The sequence below is a fragment of the Pongo pygmaeus genome, chromosome 11 (assembly GCF_028885625.2).
Source record: "Pongo pygmaeus isolate AG05252 chromosome 11, NHGRI_mPonPyg2-v2.0_pri, whole genome shotgun sequence".
NCBI lineage: Eukaryota > Metazoa > Chordata > Mammalia > Primates > Hominidae > Pongo > Pongo pygmaeus.
Window position 1 is genome coordinate 29,535,688 of NC_072384.2, and position 24,902 is coordinate 29,560,589.

General features: G+C 34.8%; 1 protein-coding gene across 2 annotated transcripts in view; it reads right to left on the reverse strand.

Moving 5' to 3' along the window:
- Window positions 1–24,902, reverse strand: part of DPP10 (dipeptidyl peptidase like 10) — a 704,745-nt gene that overhangs the window by 168,167 nt on the left and 511,676 nt on the right. The gene's annotated exons all lie outside the window — the stretch shown is intronic.

Consider the following 24,902-nt stretch of genomic DNA (forward strand, 5'->3'; position numbering starts at 1 on the left):
TCTATCCTGAGTATAATTGTGATTATATTACTTTCTTGTTCAAAATTTTCACTAATGCCCTATTGCCTGTAAAATAAAGTTCAAATTGCCTCATCTGATTTTAAATAATTTTGTTATTTTGGCTTTTACATGTTTTTCTAAACTTATCACCCACTGCCTCCCTTTACATCGTCTATACTTCAAATTAGATGGATTCTCCCGGTTTGTCCTGAACCTTTTTTGCTTTTGCCCCAAGGACATTCTACCTTAACTGAGGTGAAAATTCTACCCCCTTATAATAAAGCCCCTGTATGGAGCTCATATTGATTTATTCTATTGAAATCCATCTCACACAGTTTCCTGAATGACTCTTAGGACACATCTCACTCTGTAGTGAAACTATATAAACATTTTGCGTAAGTCTCCTTTTCCTACTAGAATGTTGTCAGATACAGTGTCTATTACCTTTGCATCCTCCACATTACCTAGCACAGTGCCATGTTTATATGCATTCAACTGGTATTTCTTGAGTGATGGCTCTGATAGGAAAAAACTAATGCATGTTGAAGTGTTTGTTGGTGAAGTCGAAGTGAGATAACACTCTCCACACCTTCATAGTAATGGTTGAAAATGACATATTAAGCAGATGGCTGCAAGTCTGTAATATCTAAAAATCCCTGTTTTTTTTTTTTAAAGACTGTCTTCCCAAGGACTGTAGAACTCATGACCCATTAAATTTCAAACAAAAGACAGTAGTGCATAATGCAAAAATGCCTCTGTGTTTTGCTACTTAATAATGAGATGATGAAATAGTTGAATACAGAGGAAATTAGGAAAATTACAAAAGATGGGTTAGGGAAAGAGATGGTGAGTATATTTCTGTGAAAATTATTTTTCTCTAAGCTATGTGAATCTAGTGAAGAAAATTGTTCTTCGGCTAGCTATATTGTGATATTATTATTTCCAGGATTTACAGAAATTTTATTGATACTTTCATTTTTCAGTATGCAATTGTAAAAGCTTCTTTTATTCTTGTAGTGGATGTACATTGCACAAATATTATAATACTGTCAATTAAAACTCCTTAGAAGTCAAATTGTTATTTCTTCTCACTGGAATAATAGTTTCAATTAAATATGATTGGCCACGTATTTGGCAAAGAAGTACTATGTTCTCTCTTTGCAACGAAATTGCAAGCCTTCCACCATTTGTTAGAGTATTGTGTTTTACAATGAAGCTTTATGCTCCCATTCCTTTTGGAATAACTATTAAATCTGAGATTGCCTTTGTGATAGGGCTGTAGAAGCAAAAATAATTTTTCCTGGTATCTACTTTGACATTTACATTGTGTTCTATAAAGTTCCATACTTTACTACAAATTTAAATCTTGAATCTACTACCAGAGCTGACAAAAAGATGAGAAATGTGACCACTTCTGTCAATACTTTTCTCTCTCTCTCTCTCTCAGAAAGCTCTGCTGCCAAAGGAAACTGCCAAGTGAGTGCTTGGTATTCAAAGAAGACAAATATGTCATGATGTCATGGGGGGAAAGAGGGTATTCATCCTATCTTTGAATCACCTACCACACTGCACCTGGCTTTTAGGCACACATCTGTCTTAAGAGAAAAACTTGCTGGGCATTATCATTTTAGGCAAAGCAGGCACTGAAACCTAACTGGGTATAATTATTGAATCTTGGTCGCTTTCTGTACTATTTTTTATAGAGGTTGCTGGTCGTTCTCTAATTGTAAATCCAGAGGACTTATATGTCTTCCAAATGGTGTGACTGGAGAAGGGGATATATAAATCCACCTTCTGTTCTGTAGTTCTTAGGCTGATAATAATATTGTCTCTTGCAGTAAGTGTGTTGAGGTGAAGACTACAATAAAGAAGTTAAACTAGACTTGTCTGCAAACCCACAGCAGAATGAAGTAACATATTACAGGGTTGGGCCTCATCCATATCTATCTATCTATCTATCTATCTATCTATCTATCTATCTATCTATCCATCCATCCATCCTACAAAGCCAGCAATTTGCCATCTTCAGATAATTAGAACCTAGCCCTTTACTCTGAGTTTAGAACACTTTCCTCCAAATTCACTATCTTTTTATGCATGTGTGTGTGTGTTCCTAGCAGATCTCAAATATTTCTTGTTTTTTAACTTTCAATAAGAAAAATCACATTCCTTGCCCACAACAGAATAAAGAGTATGGGGGAGGGCAAAATCTTGAACAAGGTTGGAAGAAGTTTCTATCTCTCTTTCTCTCTTTCTTGGAGATATTTTAAAGGGAGGGGGGGATTTTCAGTGAGAATTAGATTTAGCTTTACTGAACGTCTGTATGAAGGCATTCTGGTCTAAATTCACTCTGTGTTAATCTGCATATCTTTCTCTCTCCTTCCTTGGATAGCATTTCTACTCTTTTCTAACATTCCTCATTTTCCTTTATCTTAAACTCCCCTTCCATATGGCTAAGTAGGTCTTATTTCATGATGAGAGGGTAAAATCAAAGTTACTTAAGATTAGGAAGAGTAACAGTTTTTCCTGTAATGATTGGCTGCTGCATAGTGAAAGTCAAACTGAGCATCTGAGAGACCTCTGTGGACAAGCACATTTCATATCCAAAAATTACCTATTCATCCCATCTCTGCAAATGATGTTCCACTGCTTATTAGAGTGTGAATAGTTATGGAAAAGGCAGTGGGAGTGGATAGAATTCAGATACACTATATCAAAACTTGATCAAAGCTTATTTCTGGAAGCTGGCCTTAAGATATCCAGTCATTCAATCCCATCAAGAAAAGTATTAGGAGAATCAGAAAACATCAAAAGATCATGTAATCCAATCTGGTATCCATTATCTCTATATTATACTGTGAACCCTAAGAAGAGGTTGATTACTAAGAGTTGACTACTACAAGTGGTATAGACAGTTTCCATTGTTTGCAGTGGTTTTTACCTGTAGTCTCAGCATAAACACTGAATTAGCAACTACTGAATCATTGCTCCTAGGAGAAATACAGGATCAGGTTCCTGTGAGCCTCTGGTCACAACATTTTCGTGAACCCTTTAACTTATAACCTATTTCATATTTGTTTCTGTTTAAAGACACCTTATTTTAAATGATTCATTAACATTGAACTCATGGCCAACAACACTATAACTCGTGCTTGAATGAGGCTTATCTAACACATGTGTTTGCTCCATGAGGCACATCACAGCGTTCTTGCACTAAGGAAGACAGCACAACTCTTCATCACTATCCTTGGGGGCAGAAGTGAGTGGTGGGGAGTGATTTTAAACAGGAACATGACCAACAGAAAGCACAAAAATGTGAAAAACATGTCACTAAGTAGACCCTCAAAACGATAATTGTTTACAGTAAAAGAGCTGAAACAGGAAGGCACAGTGTCATCTTGTTCAACCTTAGTTGGGAAAGTAGACAACAAGCAACTCAATTGTTCTGCTATTCTGCATATGTCTGTGAATGACTGTGAAAGATCCAGGAGTAGATTTGTGGGGCACAAGTTAACTGTAGCATGTAGTTGAATTTGCATATATGTAATTTATGGATAATAATCTACTGTATTAATTATGTAAACATGGCATGAGATATTATTGGAAGAAAGGAAAAACAGACATATTTTAGTCCTGCCAGAATTTGAACACAAGGAAAGTACAGAAGTTATCCAAATTCTGGCATTCACGCTCTGTAAGTGAAAATTAACTACATTCATTTATTTAACAAATTTCTGTCAATATCTTTGATACAGGCACCACAATAACTACTATTTTTAAAAAGATTATCATAATAAAGTTTTTTTAAAATAAGATAAATAAGAGTGTCAGTTGATAACTTGTATTTACTTTTACATGTTGTCAGTTTATAAATGACTATTGAATACTAATTATGTAACTATTGAATACTAATTATGTGCAAGTTCATAAATGAGGTAACTTGCAAAATACAAAGACCAAAATAAATGTAACCTCTGTCCCCATGGAGCTTATGTTCCATTCGGTGCAACAAGGCCAAGAAATATTACGTTGGTATGGAATACTCTGTTGTAGGTCATGGTTCAATTAGGACTGCATATTATAAGTTCATAAACTTTCCAAGAAATGATTAATCTTTTTGGTTTTATGAGCACATCATAGAAAATATAATAGTTGACTTAGTCGAAGTGATTTATATAGCTTAGAAAAATACAGCTAGTGTGTCAAACTTAAGATAGTCCTGCATATAATAATAACTTGAATTTAGCTTTCACTACATACCAGATTCTGCATAGTGCTTTACATATATTATATTACTTAATATTTAAATCAACCTCAAGAAGTAAATATTATTCATAATTCATAAAATAAGCTCTGCCAAGTTCAAGTTTAAAACTGAAAGTTTAAGTAGGAAACAGTCACAATCTGAACCGAGATCTGCCTGATTACAATCCACTTTGTGATTTAATTTCTCTGCACACTACCTTTCAGGGAGCTAGTACATGAAGCATGACTCTAGCTTTGCAAAAGATTCATTTCCAAAAGACCAATTAAACCGCTATTCAAAGATCTATTGATGGAAATGTGTATGAATTAATTGATTACCAGAGTTAAGAGAGATTTCATTTTGGAAACATGATCTGATATATCAGATTAAAAATGTAAATTGTCTTTTCCTTTAACTGTTTTTCACAATTTTTTTTCTTGGAATATCAGTTATTACCTAAGACACCTATGGGGATTCATGTCAAGGAGAGTTACGCTTAAAAGAAAAAAGAGCAGTGTACCCCAGTAATTTATGCTTGAACCAGAGGCTTGTATCTCTGGATACAAAAGCTTTTTCTGCACTGCAGTTGAACAGCCGAATTGATATAAACAGCATTCATTTTCATGGCCTGGAGAATATTTAAAATAGGATTATGGATTTGCCATGGAATCAAAGTTAGGAAAACTGAACTGTGAGAAAACAAGCTACTGTGTCAACAGCATTTATAAAAGAATGCCGGTAAGAGGAAAGAAAATATAGGCAAAATGGGATTTGTTTCTCTTGGAAGTCAGTAATACAATGATGCCAAGTTTGTTCTAGGATAATGAGATACCTTTTAAGATGAGTGAGTCGTGACTTTGTCGTTTGAAAAGATTTATCTTCTTCACACAGTTAAGAACTAACTAGCTCCTAGCTATGAGCTAGGAGACTCCAGTGTTGTAATATGATTTATACAATGATAAACTACAGCTCTACAGAAATATTTTTAAAATATTGCCCTTTTAGCAAAAGCTTTGTGAACATCGAAAAACAAGTATTGATTGAAAGGGAAAATATATATGAGTATTAAAAGTATACTTAATATTTATCAGTATTTTAAACTACTTCAAAATATTTCTTACTTAATGTTCACTATATCCTTAAAAGGATATTATCTATCCTTCAGGTTTGATAACCTGAATGGCATTTAAAATCAATTACTGACAGTAGTACAAGCGATTTTTTATTTATACCAAAATAAGTTTATACACAGATAGTATAACTAGATTTGGGACTAAGATCTTATAGATTCTAAAATCCATGTCTTTTCTACTACAATAAGAAAGAAAAAAATGCAAGCACGACTTTACTATGATACAACATAGAGGAATCACGTAGCATTCTTCAATTGCATCACCATTTTGGTAAGTGGCAAACAGTAAAATACTTAAGGTGGTGAGACTAAAAGTATGATGATTAAGAATATAAAATTTAGGTTTTTTATTTTTATTTTATGTTTTAAAAATAGACATATTTAGAGCACTTTTAGGTTCACAGCGAAATAGAGTGGAAGTTACAGAGAGTACTCATGTACCTCTGCCGCCACACACGCACAGCCTCTCCACTATCAATATCCCCTACCAGAGTGGTACGCATGTTACAATCAATAAACGTATATCAACACGCCATTGTCACCCAAAGTCCATAATTTACACTAGGGTTTACTCTTGATGTTGTATATTCCATGAGTTATGATGAGTATGTAATGATTTGTCTTCGTGATTACGGTATCACGTGGCATAGTTTCATTGCCCCCCAAAATTCTGTGTGTTCCACGAGTTCATCCCTTCTTCCATCTTAATCCCTAGCAAATGCTAAATTTTTTACTGTCTCCACAATTTTGCATTTCCCAGAATGCCATATAGTTGGAATCATCCAGTATGCAGACTTTTCAAATTGGCTTTTTTCACTTAGTCATATGCACATACATTTCATCCATGTGTTTTCATGCCTTGATAGTTCATCTCTTTTTCAATAAATAATATTGCATAGTCTAGGTATGTCACAGTTTATAGGTGTTGTTTTAATTAGGCTATATTTATGACAAAATCTACAAAACATAAAAATAAACGATAATTAAAAAGCAAAACAAGACTGTCACAAAACCAATTTGGTCATTCTGTTACAGGTAGCATGATGCCGTGCCCACACAAGATGTATAATAAAGTAAAATGTATATTTTTCTTTGGTTTATTTGGGTCTAGTAGGCGTCACAGTGGAAAAGAATCAGATACTGTGTCAGCAATTTTATAATTTATAGTGTATTCCCTCTAAACTGAAATACAATACTTTCAGAAATACTTTCTGCCTGTAAATGCTGACAACCTAATGAGATGAATGAAGTACACATGTTTTTATTTGATATATTTATTTTACTTTAGACAATGGATGACTGATGTCTCAAATATTAAAAGTATACCAAAAATCACCTGGGCAACATTTTTTAATTGCATGTAGGGCTATTCTGCCTAGGATATAATTCAACTGGCCTATGTATTAATAGCAGCTAATACCAGAAGATTATACTTTATTATCCCAAAGGAGATCTCTGAGAGAGCAGAATAAATCATTTCCTGATATATTCCCTGTTATATAAATAAGCTAATTATATTATAGAAAAACCTTCTTTAAATTGCTCTTAGAGTTCCTGAGATGTTTTCTATAGTGCATAATTCCTTTTCAAAGATGCTCTATTTTTCAATAATTGATATTTAACACGTAATTTTCACCATACTACACTCTTGAGTAAACTAACAGCCTCATTGACAATGCCACTGTTTGTAATATAATATTTTCATAGATCAGACCTCTCCTCGTTAATTAATGCAAATAAGCAACTTCCACATCAGTTGGCATTAAACTATTTTCTACTTACCATCGTTTGAAAATATCTGGTTTGATAACCTGAATGGTATTTAAAATCAATTACTGACAACAGTACAAGCGATTTTATTTATAGCAAAATAAGTTTAAACATTGTCTCACTAGCTATAAACTAGTTTTCTCTCCAGCATATCCATGCAGAAATAAATATATTGCAATAGGAAAGAGAGCCAAACTCCCAACCTAGCTTCCATTTAGTGCTGGAACTAGAATGGTAAGGTTGAAAATTATTGTTTCAACACACAGGAAATTACAAGTACTTGTTAACTGAATAAACCATGACTTAGAAAAGTGGTCATTTCATTTCCAAGCAGCTTTGGAGAAAAGATTGTCTTCATTTCAATATGATCAAATCTTAGCTTGTGTTTTCCTTAGCAGGTTACAAGAAAAAAGAAAAAGAAAGTAAGAGAAAGAAAGAAAGACAGAAAGAAAGACAGAAAGAAAGAAAGAAAGAAAGAAAGAAAGAAAGAAAGAAAGAAAGAAAGAAAGAAAGAAAGAAAGAAGAAAGGAAAGAAAGAAAGAGAGAAAGAGGGAGAAAGAGAAAGAGAGAGAGAGAGAGAAAGGAAGAAAGTAAGGAAGGAAAGGAAAGGAAGGAAGGCAGGCAGGCAGGCAGGCAGGAAGGAAGGAAAAGAAAGAAAGGGGAAAAAAACACAATTTACTCATCAAGGGAATAGAGAAAATAATGTATATCCAAATGTTTTATTATGAGGATTAAAGGACAAAAATATATGGAAATTTTTTGGTTATTACCTGAGGCTAAGCCCAAGAGATTACAACCAGAAAAGCTCAAGTCTATTTCAATTGCAACTTGTTAACTTATTCCATAAAAGTTTTACTACCAAGCAGAGATAGAAAATCCTTAAAATGAGTTGTATTGATTTTGTATTTGTAACTTTGCATAACACTATACCCTCATACATAATTAACATACCTGTGTTAAATGATTTTTTAAATATTAGAAAAATGGTAATAAATATAAATTTCAAGAAAGTATGATAATATAAGTATTTACCTATTAATAGCTATTTAGATTGTTCATATTTTCCATATACCAAAAAAACTCTAAGATTATTTTTATTACATATTTTGCATATGCTTAGGATATATTCTCAAAGGTAAAATGTGTAGATCAGAAGATATGCACATTTTACATTTTGATTCCTCTTACCAGTCATTTTTTACTAAGGCTAAAAACAATTTATAGTCCTACATGCTACACAAGCATCTCTCTCTTTGTTCAATGTCACAATAAAATCACGTTACCATTGAGGTAATTTAAATTGTTTCAAGGATAAACAATGACAATGACAGCAACAACAACAACAAATCATTTAGACTTGTAGTTTGATTATGATTGAGCTTGAATATCCTGTCGTAAGCTGTAATCACTTGTATTTCTTCATTCATAACTTATATATCAGTGTCTTTTTCCTGTTTGATGTTGGGAATTCATTCATCTTTTTCTTATTGATCTCTAAAAGCTCTTTTTATATGACAGATTATAACTTTGTTTTTATGTATGCAATAAACATTTTACCCTATTTAGCATCTGTGTTTTCATTTTGTGTGTTTTCCATAGATAATTTTTAAATCTTTATATGTTTATTCTAAAAGTTATTTCCTTTGTGGTCTCATACTTAAGTAGCACGCCAAAAATAGCTTAACTAGCTTAACATTGTAAGTTCTCACACAGTTTTTTCTTCTAGTACTTTAAAAATTTATGATCTCTTCAATAAAGCAATAATTATTTTTTATTTGCGGTGTGAGGTATACATCCAGTTTTGTTTTTTATTCCCCTAGTAACCAGAAAGTTGCTCAATGCAATTTGTTCTGTAATTTGTCATTTTTCTTTATTTGAATGTTATACTTACATTCTATACATAATTTGTCTTTTACTGGTCTATTGTGGACTTATTTATTTGTTTGTCTTTTCCTTACAAGGATTATATTGCACCTTTAAAACACATTTAATCACAAAGAATATTAATACATTTTCATATTTTGGTGACATATACACACTCTAAATATTGACTACTTAAACACATCCTATTCTTATTAAGTTCTAGTTAAACTGAGAAGCATATTAAATATTGTTGAATAAAAATTTTATTTAAAAATGTTTTAAAACTTTTTACTTAGAAATCTTTAAAATATTCTTGTCATTTAGAAAATTTTAAAATTTTTGATTGACATATAAGATTGTACATATTTTTGGAATACAATGTGATATTTTTATACATGTATATAATATGTAATGATTAAATCTGTGTAATTAGCATACTCATCACCTAAAACATTTATTATTTCTTTGTGTTGTGACCATTCAAAATCCTCTCTTTAGGATTTTTGAAAATATATATTAAATTATTGTTAACTATAGTTGCCCAAGGTGGTATAGAATTCTAGGACTCCTTCTTTTTTCTAGCTATAATTTTATATCCTTTACTAAACCTCTTTCTATCTTCTCTTACTCCTACCTTTTCAAGCCTCTAATAACCACAGTTCTTCTCTTTACTTCTGTGAGCTAAATGTTTTTGTTCCCACATACAAGTGATACACATGGTATTTATCTTTTTGTGCCTAACTTATTTCACTTAATATAATGTCTTCCAGCTTTATCCATGTTGATGCAAATAACAGAATTTTATTATTTTTTAATGGCTGCATATTATTCCCTTGTGTATTTACACCACAATTTTTTAATTCATTCAGCTGGTGATGGACACTTACATTGATTCCATACTGTTCATTCTCACACTTCTATGAAGAAATATCTGAGACTTGGTAATTTACAAAGAAAAGAGGTTTAATTGACTCACAGTTCCAAATGGCTGAGAAGGCCTCAGGAAACTTACAAACATGGTGGAAAGGGAAGCAAACATGTCCTTCACAAGTCAGAAAGAGAGAAGAGTGCTGAGCAAAGGGGGGAACCATCTATAAAACCATCAGATCTCCTGAGAACTCACTATCATGAGAACGGCATGAAGGTAATTGCTCCCATGATTCAATTACCTCCCATCAGGTCCCTCCTATGACATGTAGGGATTATGGGAACTACAATTCAAGACAAGATTTGGGTGGGGGACACAGCCAAATCATATCATTCCACCCATGCACCCCCCCAAATCTCATGTCCTCACATTTTAAAACACAATCATGCCCTTCCAACAGTCCTCCAAAGTCTTAACTCATTCCAGCATTAACTCAAAATTCCACAGTCCAAAGTCTCATCTGAGACAAGGCAAGTCCCTTCTGCCTATAAGCCTGTAAAATCAAAAGCAAATTAGTTACTTCCTAGATACAATGGGGGTATAGGCGCCGGGTAAATACAACTATTCCAAATGGGAGAAACTGGCCAGAACAAAGGGGCTCCAGGCCCCATGCAGTCCAAAATCCAAGAGGGCATTCATTAAACCTTAAAGTTCCAAAATGATCTGTTTTGACTCTATGGCCCACATCCAGGGCATGCTGATGCAAGAGGTGGGCTCCCACAACCTTGGGCAGCTCCACCCACTGTGGCTTTGTAGAGTAGAGCCCCCAGTCAGATGCTTTCATGGGCTGGTGTTGCGTGCCTGCAGCTTTTCCGGGTGCACGGTGCAAGCTGTCAGTGGATGTAACATTCTGGGGTCTGGAGGACAGTGGCCCTCTTCTCACAGCTCCACTGGGCAATGCTCTAGTGGGGACTCTGTGTAGGGCTCCAACCGCACATTTTCCTTCTGCATTGCCCTAGTAGAGGTTCTCCATGAGGACTGCACCCCTGCAGTAGACTTCTGCTGGACATCCAGGTGTTCCCATACATCCTCTGAAATCTAGGCAGAGGTTCCCAAACCTCAATTCTTATCTTATGAACACCTGCAGGACTGACATCATGTGCAAACTGCCAAGACTGGGTGCTTGCACCTGAAGCAATGGCCTGAGCTGTGCCGTGGCCCCTTTTAGCATGGCAGGAGCAGCTGGAAAGTAGGGCACCAAGTCCCAAGGCTGCACACAGCAGGGGGGCCCTGGGCCTGGCGCATGAAACCATTATTTCCTCCTAAGCCTCCAGGCCTATGACAGGAGGGGCTGCTGTGAAGGGCTCTGACATGCCTAAAGACATTTTTCCCATTGTCTTGGTGATTAACATTTGGCTCCCCATTACTTATGCAAATTTCTGCAGCTGGCTTGAATTTCTCTTCAGAAAATGGATTTTTCTTTTCTATTGCATCATCAGACTGCAAATTTTCTAAAGTTTTATGCTCTGCTTCCTCTTACTTGATATAATTTTGAGTTTTCGAAAATATATTGAGACTTGTTTTTGGCTCTAAGTATAATTAATGCTAAATAATATTTTATGTACTAATGAGAAGAATGTGTTTTCTGCAGCTAAAGGATACAATGACTTATAAATGTCTTTTAGGTCTATTTGGTGTTAAGTGCAGTTTAAGACCTATGTTTCTTGATTCTCCGTCTGGATGATATGTTTCATGCTTAAAGTCAGGCATTAAAGTCCCCAGCTTTTACTGTACTGGAGACTCTCTCTCCCCTTAGTTCTAACAATATTTGCCTTGTAAATCTGAATGCTATGGTATTGGGTACATATATATTTAACATTGTTATATCCTCTTGCTTAATTGATCTTGTTATTATTACACAATAACCTTCTTTGTTTCTTTTTTTTTTTTTTTGTTACTTAAAGTCTTTTTTTTTTTGTTACTTAAAGTTACTTCTTTTTTTTTTGTTACTTAAAGTCTTTTTTTTTGTTACTTAAACTTTTTTTGTTACTTAAACTTCTTTCTTTTTTTTTTGTTACTTAAAGCTGTATCTTGATATAAATATAGCTTTCCTGCTCACTTTTTATTTCCATTTGTATGAAATATCTTTTTCCATCTCTTCACTTTCAGTCTACATGTGTCCTTACAAATGAAGTGAGTCTCTTGTGGGCAGCATATAGTTGAGTCTTGCTTTTTAATCGATTCAGCCAATCTGTATCTTTTTATTGGGGAATTTAAATCATTTACATGCTAGTCAGTTATTGACTGGGAAAAACTTACTCCTATCATTTTTTACATTGTTTTCTAGTGTTTTGCAAATTCTTTGTTTCTTTCTTCCTCTCTTATTGTTTATCTTTGCAGTTTGTTGATTTTCTATATTGATTCAATTTGATTGTTTTATTTCTCATTTATCTGTTCTACCAGTGAGGTTCATATTTTTATATGTTTTTATAATGGTAGAGATTGCCCATGTGCTTTCAAATGTAAGACTTTCTTAAGCATTCTCGTAGGACCAGTCTAGTGGTGATGAATTCCCTCAGTTTTTGCTTGCCTGGGAAACACTTTATTTCTCCTTAATTTCTAAAGGATAGCTTTGCCTGAGTATTATATTTCTGGCTGGAAGGTTATTTGTCTGCTTTTCCCAGAACTTTGACTATACTATCATATTATTTCCTGATCTGTATATTTCCATTGACAAATTTACCATTTCTCTGATTGGGATTTCCTCATATGTGTCTTGATGCTTTCCTCTTGCTGTATTTAGAAGTCTCTCTTTATCTTGTGATAGTTATTTATTGTACTTCAGAGAGGACATTTTTGGGTTAAATCTACATGGAAATACTTGAGCTTGTTATCTGCATGCCACACATCTTCCAAGAGTTGAGAGTTTTCATCTATTACATCATTAAACAGGTTTTCTATGCTTTTCTTCTTCTCTGCTTAATGTGGAACTTCCATGATTCCAATATGTGTTTTCTTAATGTCCTCTTATATGTCCCGTAGTCCTGCTTCATTCATTTTTATTCTTTTCCCTCTTTTGGCTAACTCATTTATCTCAAAAGACCTGTCTGTAAGTTCAGAAATTCTTTCTTCTACTTAATTTAGTCTATTGATGAAGCACTTATTTTTATTGTATTTATTTAATTTTTCAATTTTAATATTTCTGTTTGGTTCTTTTTTATTATAGCTATCTTTTTATTGAATTTCTAAATCATATTTTTTGGTATTCCTATGTTAATATCTGTGCATCTGGTGGAACAATCTCTTCTTCCAGTTTTTTGAAGTAGCTTTTATAGGGAAAGATCTTTTTCTCTATGTGTGTCCTACAGTTTTACTTGGATAAAATACTTTGGCTTTGGTTCTGAGTGGGCACAGTAATATAGTCTCTATAAAAATTATTTGGTAATCAATGTCAGCAGTGTCTCTAAGTGCCCTGGTGGCCATTCTGTGATTATTTGCCATGGCACAAGTTTGCTCAGAGGTGGGGATACCAGACAGACCAGCCTTAAGGCCCTTCAAGGACATGCACAAGTTCATGGCATCTCTGCTGCTAGAGTAAATGTAATTGCTGGTTGTGGTGTTATGCCTTGAACTGGCAGCTTGAAGGCCCTGGGGAACATGCACATCAGCTTTCTTTGTCCTGGGGAAAGCTTCCTCACTGTGCTAGACTGTTTATACTCTAGGATGGAGGGTCCCGCACGTGCTTCAGTACAACAGTCATGGCTGAACTATTGGGTCCAGCTGGTGGTGCAACACTGCAACCCTCTGAATGGATGTGGGATGGATGTCAGGCCCCAGGGATGTGGAAATGCAGGGGCTATTGGTCCTCAGGGAAGGGTGTACTCTGATGGTGACCATGCTCTCAAAATGGCATTGTGCTGCAATAACCTGGGTCCCAAGGATTGAAGGTGATCTAGCGTTAATTTTTTTTCTCTGGGATAACAAAATCCTATGAACTCCAGACAACTCCGTCTGGTGGACTTAGGGCCTGTGAGGCCTGAGGGGCTCTACTATAGCTAGAATTGCAGGTATCTGTTCTTGAAATGTGGGCTTTGGGGCATTCCCCACTTACCTATTCTCAGAAATGGGGAGTACCTCTTGGCTCTGAGCCAATCTTGGCCAGCTTCTTTGCTTCCCTCTCTATGCTACCATCTCAAGCTTCCATGCCTCAGAGGGTCTTCATCACTTCCTTGCTGAATTTCATTGTTCTCCCTTAAACATCCTATTCAATGTGTGGTTTGCTGTTATGGTTCTTCTTTGTGGAGGAGGTGAGCGCTAGAGGCTTCTAGTAAGCCATCTTGATGACATCTGTTTGGGTCATTTTTTTTAAAACATCCATTTATATTGGTCATGAACATTATTTACTTGTTCAGGTTTTTAATTAATATGTTGCATCATCATATTAGTCGAAGTCTGCATTATAACTTTAATAGTGAGTTTGTGGATTAAAATATATGTGTGGATTGTGTGTCTGGTTCAGCCTTTACACTGAAAACTTGAACACATGACTTAACTTTGTTTGCCTCAGTTTCAAGGTAATGATAACATCTTCAAGGGAAAATCAATGTTTTTATTTTAAAAGATGGGAGGTTATTGGAGGAGTTAATAAAGAACTCTTGGCAAAAGAAAAGCCTGTGGGTTGACAATATTTGACAATAACTAACCTTGAGATAAAAATATAGGCAGACATCTATAAAGATTAATGTGTTCTTTATGTGCTGCTTATGAAAAATGACCTGAATACTAAGGTGATGATAAAGATTTGTTGTTCAAGAGAGAATGGAACTCTAGAGACAGAGTTTCACAGAGCAATTACTCTAATGCTGACATTAGTATCTGAAGAAAGTTGTTTTCTCCCATAGCAAAGGTAACACTCTACTGATTTTCAACATAAAAATCCCTCTGACCTCTATTTGTAAGGTTCCTCATAGCATGAAACTCAAACATGTAAGGAATTGACTTTCAATTTCAATCACTTCATGCATATTCAGCTGGACTGGCATGGGGCCCACATTAACCTGGTTATTACTAAAAGCAGAATGTTCTTCTTTAAGGGACCAAGTCTTCAGTCCTGAAGCTCAACAAAAACCAACTGAGCCTTGAAAATGCCAAACACATCACCCATAAACTATAAATCAGAGCAGGCACCAGAATCTGAGGTTCAGTAATTAACATTTTTCCCTCTTAGGAAGGCTGCATGTCACAAGCATGTAACTGCCGGCAAGGGGGAGAGAGTACATATGATTCACAGCAAAAATAAGAAAAAAATCTTAAAAAAAAAAACAACACCATGAAGTATGTAGGCCTGTTTTCTTTACTTCTGTGCCCACTTGTGCTTGATTCCAAAAGCCATGTTGAAACTAGAAAACTGATTCTATGACTCCATATTTTCCTTTCCTCCTTTATTTATTTATTTATTTATATATTTATTTATTTATTTATTTTGTGAGATGGAGTTTTGTTCTTGTTGCCCAGGCTGGAGTGCAATGGCATGATCTCGGCTCACTGCCAGCTCTGCCTCCCAGGTTCAAGTGATTCTCCTGCCTTAGCCTCCTGAGTAGCTGGGATTACAGGCAAGCGCCACCACGCCCAGCTAGTTTTGTTTTGTTTTGTTTGTAGAGGCAGAGTTTCCCCATTTCAATCACTTCATGCATATTCAGCTGGACTGGCATGTGGCCCACATTAACCTGGTCTAGAACTCCTGACCTCGGGTGATCCACCCGCCTCGGTCTCCCAAAGTGCTGGGATTACAGGTGTCAGCCACCGCGCCTGGCAGCTTTCCTCCATTTTTAAAGTGTACTCTGACGTTCCTCAAATTTTCTGAATCATAAAAATCATTAGATACAATTTATAAATATATGAACTCTTGGAGTCATCTGAAGAGAGACGTTTTTAGTTCAGACTACAGATAAGGCAGTGACTCTCAACAGATGTTTTACAATCTCCTCCCAATGCTATATCATGGTCAGAACCCAAAATATGAGTAAAAAGCACGGGTTTGAAATATCACACCTAGTCCATACAAAAAGAAAGTTTAGAGTCCAGGTAACAAATACATACTGAACAGTTTAGGAAACAGACTGAGGAATTAAGAAATGTATCAGGAGATATTTAACAACTAGTGGCTGACACACAGCTGGACAGAAGAAATACAATTCTTTCAATGACTTGGTTAAGGCACCTAACGTGTTATTAGGATTATCTAGGTCAATTATCTGGGTGATCTTAGGCATATCTTGACTCCCTAAACTTTTAATTAGCAATTGCATTCAGTATTGTAATACTTGAAGTGAAACAGGCAGATAGAGAATATTTCTTACAATATTCTATTTCAGCCTATGTTATTCCTTTCTGGATATATTCTTCATGACATTAACTCACTGATATGTGGTAACTATTAGAAAGAAAGTGATTAACTCATCCTGACATTGAATAAAAGACAGCCAGCTGAATAATAAAATCACATTTGGCTGCATTGGAAATACAGTATAACAAAGGATATCAATTAAATCCCAAACTATATCATTAATGATTGTTCTATTTTGGAGAGAGAGTAGAGGAAAAAATTTTCCAGATACTCATATTAAGCTATGTAGGCGACGGTTTTAATTGTTATATATAACTACATAACTACTTTTTAAAATATAAGCCATGATAGTTGGGCACAGTGGCTTACACCTGTAATCCCAGCACTTTGGGAGGCCAAGGCAGGCAGATCACCTGAGGTCAGGAGTTTGAGACCAGCCTGGCCAGCATGGTGAAACACAGTCTCTACTAAAACTACAAAAAAATTAGCCAGGTGTGATGGCACGCGCATGTAGTCCCAGCTACTCAGGAGGCTGAGACACGAGAATCACTTGAACCCAGGTGGCAGAGGTTGCAGTAAGCCGAGATCGGGCCACTGAGCTCCAGCCAGGGTGACAAAGTGAGACTTTGTCTCAACAAAAAGAGAAAGAAAGAAAGAGAGAGAGAGAGAAAAAGAAAGAAAGAAAGAAAGAAAGAAAGAAAGAAAGAAAGAAAGAAAGAAAGAAAGAAAGAAAGAAAGAAAGAAAAGAAAAGAAAAAGAAAGAAAGAAAGGAATAAAGAAAGAAAGAAGGAAAGGGCGCCATGATAACAATCAATCGAGGAAAGAAACGAAAACATCAGGGACAAGATAAAAATTTTTAAATGTTGTACTTAGTCTCTTTTAACTGTGCATCATTTTCTTAGGATACCTGTAGGAAAATAATAATTGTTCTAATTCCTAAAGAGCTCATTTTTTTCTTGCCCTTGTCCTTCATTTTCAATATTTTTTACAGTTATGTTCTAACTATATAGAAATGATTTTCATGAAATGGGTATTATGACTCTTGATGCACAAACAATATGACCTGATTAGGTCATAGGAAAAAAAAAATAAAGTACTTTGTACAAGTGTGTCTGCTAATGAAATATGGCACCAAGATACCAAATTAATTAACCATCCAACCAATCAACCAACATAACAAAGACTTGATTACTTCAAGAATACCTCAAAAGCACACCCAGGTCTATAATGGAATAACTAAAATATTTTCAAATACAGGGCATAATTCCTCAATGAGTACTATTTTTTCAACATTCCACTAGTTATGCTCAAGAAAATGCACATATTTCTACTACTGAAAACTGTTTTCAGCTGTCAATATTGAGTATATGATGGTAGACAATCTCAGCTACCAGTTCTTTTGCCTTATAAGTGGTTTTGAATACACTATGAATAACAGAATATGTACATAATAAAATATATTCTTTTACATATCAGTTGTCATACTATTCCATTTGTATAAATACAGATGGGGCACAAGTGGTGAGATTCAGTGACTTCAGCATTCTCTAGAAATGCTGAATAAAAATTCTCAAAAAGCTGCTGGTTAGCTAAGAGAAAGAAAATGATTTTAAATATTGGTGTTTTGTAGTCATCAGTTTAGACGATTTAAAATCTAAAGGGCTTTCTAAATTTCTAGATCTGGAGATTGATCTAGTCAGTGCTGCCTAATAGAATAAAATGCAAGCCACAATTATAGTTTTAAATTTTCTACCAGTCACATTAAAACTGAAAATAAACAGTTGTAATTTATTTTAATAACCTATTTTATTTAATGTAACATATCTAAAATATTGTTATTTCAAAATGTAGCACTAGCCATGCTACCAGTGCTCAATAGCTATTTGAGGCTAAAAGCTACCAAATTAGCACAAAACTAGACTTTGAATGAAAACTTTAAATGAATTTAATTTTTTATTTAAGTCCTAGTTCAAGCTAGAATATTTACTTATGATTTATTCTGAACTGCAAATCTATTTAGTAAGTCAATGCAAACCAAAAAATATATTTTTTAAATAATTAAATTAAAATATCACTTGGTTTATAAAACTGTTATAGTTATTTTAAGACCAGAACTCAAATATTAAATGTATATATTTTTCTTACTCACTTACCCAGTTAAAAACCTATATGAATTTAAAAAGAAAAACTGGATAAAACAGAATATTTAGAATTCAAATATTTTGAAAATTTTAATTTTATCAACAATGGAAAAAGGAATCAAAATTAATTATATCAACCATGAACACAGTTATACTCCCAGTGTGTTTTTGGACATGCCCTGAATATCATCACTAGTTTAAAATAATCAACTGAGGTTTGTATAATATTAGAAACCAGGAATATTCTTTATTTCTCAATCATGACTTAACAATTTTTTTCCAATAGTTTCTCTAAAACGTGAAAACTCATGTGAATCAATTTTTTGCCCGTTCATCCACATATCGTATTACATTAAAATTAGCAAAAATTTTGAAGTCAGAGGGAGACGCATCTTAATCTTACTTTTATTTGGCCTATCATTGGGATCAGAGCAATGTCAGCATCATGTAGACAATATTATCTTCCCCATGAATTGACTGAAAGGATTACATGATAGAATATATTTTAAATGACAAATGAATAAACAGTCCTTATTTGAGAATGGCAGCTTTAAGGTAGACTTTGATTGAGATATTTTAAGTGCTAGGTATATATCTCAGCATAAAACAGCTTAAAAGTAAAGTTAGTTGCAAAAGAAGATTCTAGACGTAGTCACATTTCTGCTGTTTCACAACTTAGCCTCTCAAAATTGCAACCTAGAATAAAAGACAATGCTTTTTACTCTTAGACTGGACCTAAGATAAAAAGCTTGCAAAAATTGAGGTAACTTGGCATGGTGAACACAGTTTTAGTATTAGACCAATATGTCTTTGAATTCTAGAAAAACATGAATCGTAGAGAAGGATGAGAAAATGAGTTTCTGAAATATCAAGTAAATGAAAACTATCAATGATCTTTGAATACAATAGTCACTTTTGGTTTTTTGGCCACTTCTGTGGACTAAATGTTATGTCCGCTCCATCCAAATTTATATGTTAAAACCCTAATCCCCAACGTGATGATATTTGGATATGGGGCCTTTGAGAGTTAATTAGATCATAAAGCTGGAAGCCCTTATGATGGGATTAGTGCCCTTATCAGAGAAACAAGAAAGTGTGCTTATTCTCTGAACTGTTATGTGAAGATCCAATGAGAAGACCGCATCTGAAAACCAAAAGGCAGACCCTCTCCAGATACCAGATCTTCCAGAACCTTGACCTCAGACTTCCCAGCCTGCAGAACTATGAGGAATAAATGTCTGGTATTTAAGCCACCCATCTGTGGTAATTTGTTATAGCACCCCCAATTGACTAAAACAGCCAACTGGCATCAGTTAATTCTATTTCTCCTAAAAATGTCTAATATTGTCTTGGGAATATAGTTTTCTTTCACTCTTTGTCATTGTGCTTAGAAGGAATCTGGCTCTTCTCAGATTCCAGGGATACCATGTAAGAGGCTTGATTATGCTATGGTGGCAATGACTGATACAATGGCTATGTAACTATTCAGAGCTCATAAGCATCATGCAATGTTTGATAACAAATCTGGAACAGAAGAAAACATTATTTCTGGCTGCACTTTCGTCTGGAAAGAGGTGGGACATTACTGGAACAATTTTGCCACCACAGAGAATATCTGTATTGAGTGTGACCAAAATGATGGAAAAAGAAACCGAGAAAAATAAATAAAGATATGTATTATTAAGTCACAATGGGAGCTAGTACTACCTGGGAACTTTCTGACTATATGAACCATTTAAGTCTGTTTTCTTTAAGACATTTTGGGAAAGTATTTAAGTCACTTGCAAACACAATTTAAATTAACGCAGGAAGACTAAGAATTGACTTTAATTTTTCCCGTTTGCATTCTTATCCTTTCTATTAACTACAGTACACAACCAGTATGACTGTCTAGTTCATGCTCTTCAATAGTGAGTTTTAGTTTTATCTCTGAAGATCAAGCTATTGACCTTAAACACTTAAATACAATAAAACATCATGCTTTTATTTACTTATTTGCTATAGATTACTTCTCAACTGATAGCCAAAACCAAATGTACATCTTTTGCTAATAGCATTCCCACCAGCAATAGATTACATTTGTTACAATGTCCTACTCAATAATAGTAACAATAACACATATTCCCCTAGTCTAAGAAACCAGATCCTTTTCTATATTTACTATAGAACCAAAGTTTTATACCACTTGCAAAATAGCAGCAAATACTTCTACCCTCAGGAGAAATAGAAGAAAAAAAAATCCTAAGGGAATACCTGAAATACATTCTGGGCAAAGATTATTTTAAAAGTTAATACTAATGAAAGAACAGTAGGATTTCATATTGGGTTCTACCCTCAAAACTCATGACATACTTTCCTACCGAAGGCTGATAGTAAAACAGAAAAATGAAAAATGTCATCCTCCCTTTCTGCCAACACTAGGCTGTAAAGTGTTGAGTAATACACAACAGTCTACAGCTGGGGGAATTATAAGAGTGTGGAAAGAACGATCTTCTCTGAGACAGAAGTGCACATGGGAGATCTGAATTTGAGAATGGATGAGACATCGAGAGAAACTACCTGACAGACCAGCCCACACTTTAAACATAAGGTAAGTCAGAGTATTTGGAAGCCTGTGGTGAACTGAGAGTGACCAAAGCAGAAAACCAGAAACTCAGTGTCTTAATTTATTTTCTGCTGCTATAATAGGATACCACAGCCCAGATAATTTCTAACAAATAGAAGTTTATTTGGCTCACGCTTCTGGGGTCTGGGACATTCAAGAACATGACACCAGCATCTGGTGGGGTTTGTTCCATCGTGGAAGGCATCACATGGTGAATGAGCATGTAAGACAGAGATACAAGTGAAGCCAAATTCATCCTTTTATCAGGAGCACACTTTCTCAATAATGGCATTAATTCACTTATAAAAGTGGAGCCCTTGTGACTTAATCACCTCTTAAAGGTCCCACTTCTCAACGCTGTTAAAATGGCAATTAAATTTCAACATTAATGTTGGTGGGAACATTCAAACCGTAGCACTTAGCACCTGAATATTGACACAACTCCCTATAATAAAGGCCTTACCAAAAAAAAAGGCAATTTCCAGATAAAATATATAAACAATTTAATAAGTTTCTACTACTATACTGAAGACAGATAGCTTCTAACCAAAATTATAAGATACACAAAGATGCAAGTAAAATAAATAACACACTGTCAAAAGATGAAACAATAGAACTAAGCATATATATGACACATATGTTTAACATATTAGTCATCTATATGTTAAAATTCCCATCTGTGAAATTTAACATATAGATGATTACTATGTTAAAGAATCTAGTGGAAAAGATGGGACATATGCTTGATTAGATGGGAGATGGCAGCAGAATGAAATAAAAGAATATAATATAAGAAAGAAGGAAATAAAAGTGCTAGAAATAAAGCAAAAAGAACAAAGCTGTAGGCATCACATTACCCAACTTTAAACTACACTGCAAGGCTGCAGTAACCAAAACGGCATGGGACTGATACAGAAACAGACACATAGACCAATGGAACATGTAAAAGAAAACAAAAATAAAGCTGCACAACTATAATCTTGTGACAAAGTCAACAAAAACAAGCAATGGGGAAAGGACTCCCTATTTAATAAATGGTGCTGGGATAAGTGGCCAGACATTTGGAGAAGAATGAAGCTGGACCCTTTCTTTACCACATACAAAAACCAACTCAAGATGGATTAAAGAGTTAAATTAAAACCCTGAAACTATAAAAATCCTGGAAAATAACCTAGGAAATACTATTCTGGACATAGAAACTGGAAAAGATTGTATGAAAATACCAAAAGCAATTGCAACAAAAATGAAAATTGACAAGTGGGATTTAATTAAACTGAAGTTTCTGCACAGTGAAAGAAACTATTCACACACAAACAACCTACAGACTGGAGAAAGTATTTATAATTTATGCATCTGACAAAGTTCTTATATCCAGAATCTATAAGGAACTTAAACAAATCAACAAGCAAAAAACAAATAACCATATTAAAAATTAAGCAAAGGACATGAACAAACACTTCTTGAAAGAAAAAATACAAATGGCTAACAAACATACGAAAATATGCTCAACATCACTAATCATTAGAGAAATGCAAATATAACAATGACATGGTAAAGAGGTTTAATTGATTCACAGTTCTGCATGGATGGAGAAGTCTCAGGAAACTTACAATCATGGTGGAAGGCAAAAGGGAAGCAGGTACCTTCTTCCAGTCATCTCATACCAGTCAGAATGGCTATTACTAAAAAGTCAAAAAAATAACTGGTGCTGGTGAGTTTGCAGAGAAAAGTGAACGCTTATACACTGCTGGTAAGAATGCAAATTAGTTCAGCCACGGTGGGAGGCAATTTAGTGATTTTTCAAAAAACCTGACAGAACTACCATTTGACCCAGCAATCCCATTATTCATTATATACCCAAAAGATTATAAATTGTTCAACCATAAAGACAGAAGAACGCGTCTGTTCATCACAACATTATTCCCAATAGCAAAGTTGTGGAATCAACCTAAATGCCCATCAACAGTAGACTAAACAAAGAAAATGTGGTACATACATACCATGGACTACTAAACAGCCATAAAATAGAATGAGATTATGTCCTTTACAACAACATGGATGTAGCTGGAGGCCATAACCTTTGATATGTTTGGCTTTGTGTTGCCACCCACTTCTCATCTTGAATTGTAATTCCCCATGTGTTAAGGGAGGGTCCTGGTGGGAGATTATTGGATCATGGGGGTGGTTTTCTTCCATGATGTTCTCGTGATAGTGAGCGAGTTCTCATGAGATCTGATGGTTTTACAAGTGAGGGTTTCCCCTGTTGGTTCTTTCTTGCAGCCCTGTGAAGAAGGTACCTGCTTCCCTTTTGCCTTCCACCATGATTGCAAGTTTCCTGAGAACTCTCCAGCCATGCAGAACTGTGAATCAATTAAACCCCTTTCCTTTATACCCAGTCTCAGATATGCTTCATAGCAGCATGAAAATGGACAAAACAATCCTAAACGAACTAATGTAGAAACAGAAAACCAAATACTGGATGTTCTCACTTATGAGGGAAACTGAACATTGAGTACACATGCACACAACAAAGGGAACAAACCAAGGTCTACTTGAGGGTGGAGGGTGGGAGGAGGGAGAGGACTAAGAAAACTACCTATTGGGTACTATGCTTATTACCTGGGTGATGAAATAATCTATATGCCAAACTCCTGTGACATACAATTTACCCATAAAACAAACCTGTACATGTACCCTGAACCTAAAATAAACAATTTATAAAAAAGAAATTTTTAAAAAAATGCTGGAAATGGAAAAAATAAAAAACAGAAATATAAATTGCCACTGATTGGTAGTAGATTTGACATCACCGTTAAAAAAAATGGTAAGCTTGAAGATAGGTTAATGGAAATTACTCAAATTAAAATACAAAGAGAAGAAGTATTAGGAAAAAAGTTTGAAGCAATATAAAATGTTCTAATGTATGTGTAACTGAACACCCAAAAGCAAGAGAGTTAGAGTGGGACAAAATATAGCTAGATACATAAAATGAATAAAGGAATAGAGAAGTATTTTAAGAAGCCTCTCAATCCATTAAAACACTAACGAGCAAGGTTTTCTATATTTAAGTTGCTTCATTTTCTGTATGTTGCAACAAGATTCAATTTTGGAAATGAGTAAAAGTTTGGCTTCTTATTTTAAATTTCAATAAACCTAAGGTGCACACTTTTTTCACATTTTAACATCTCTGGAATTGGGCAGACTCTAGACCAAATGGAATGTCATTAATTTAATTGCTCATGAAAATACAAAATAATGGTATATCTTTCAATTGATGGCATCTCAGATTGGAGGCAATATGTTAATTACTCTACTTTGACAAACAAGTTGTGATAAAGGAACATGTGCCTTTGTCAAAAGGTTTACAGGCTAAAACACTATAACATTGTGACTGCTGTGCTCTGCTGTCTGTCATCCCATGAGACACTACTAATTACCTAGTGGCAACTATTAAATGGAAAGAACACGTTCAGTATGGGAATGAGATCTTTACTATGTCACCATATTTGCTAGTATTTCAAGCAAGATGCCAGGGAACTGTAAGTTAAACATACAAATTAGCATTTAAGTAAGTGCTTAGGTCAGGACTCTTAATAGAACTTCCCTCAATGATATAAATGTTCAATGTGCGCAGCCCAATATCGTAGCCATAGCCATAGGTGACTAGAGTACTTGAGACATGGCTAGTACAACTGACAGACTGAATACATAATTTTATTTAATGTGAATGGCCACATGTGACTGGTGGCAATGTGTTGAACAGCACAAGCTTAGACATGGGGTTTGAGCATTTTTAAGATTAGGATGGAAAGATCAGGCATTAGGTTGCCCTAATGCACTGCTCTGAAAATACTAGCGCTACTTTGACATCCTTGGTCCTGCATCATGAACCCAGTTGGGGTAAGAGAGAAACAATTAAGAATGTAATAAG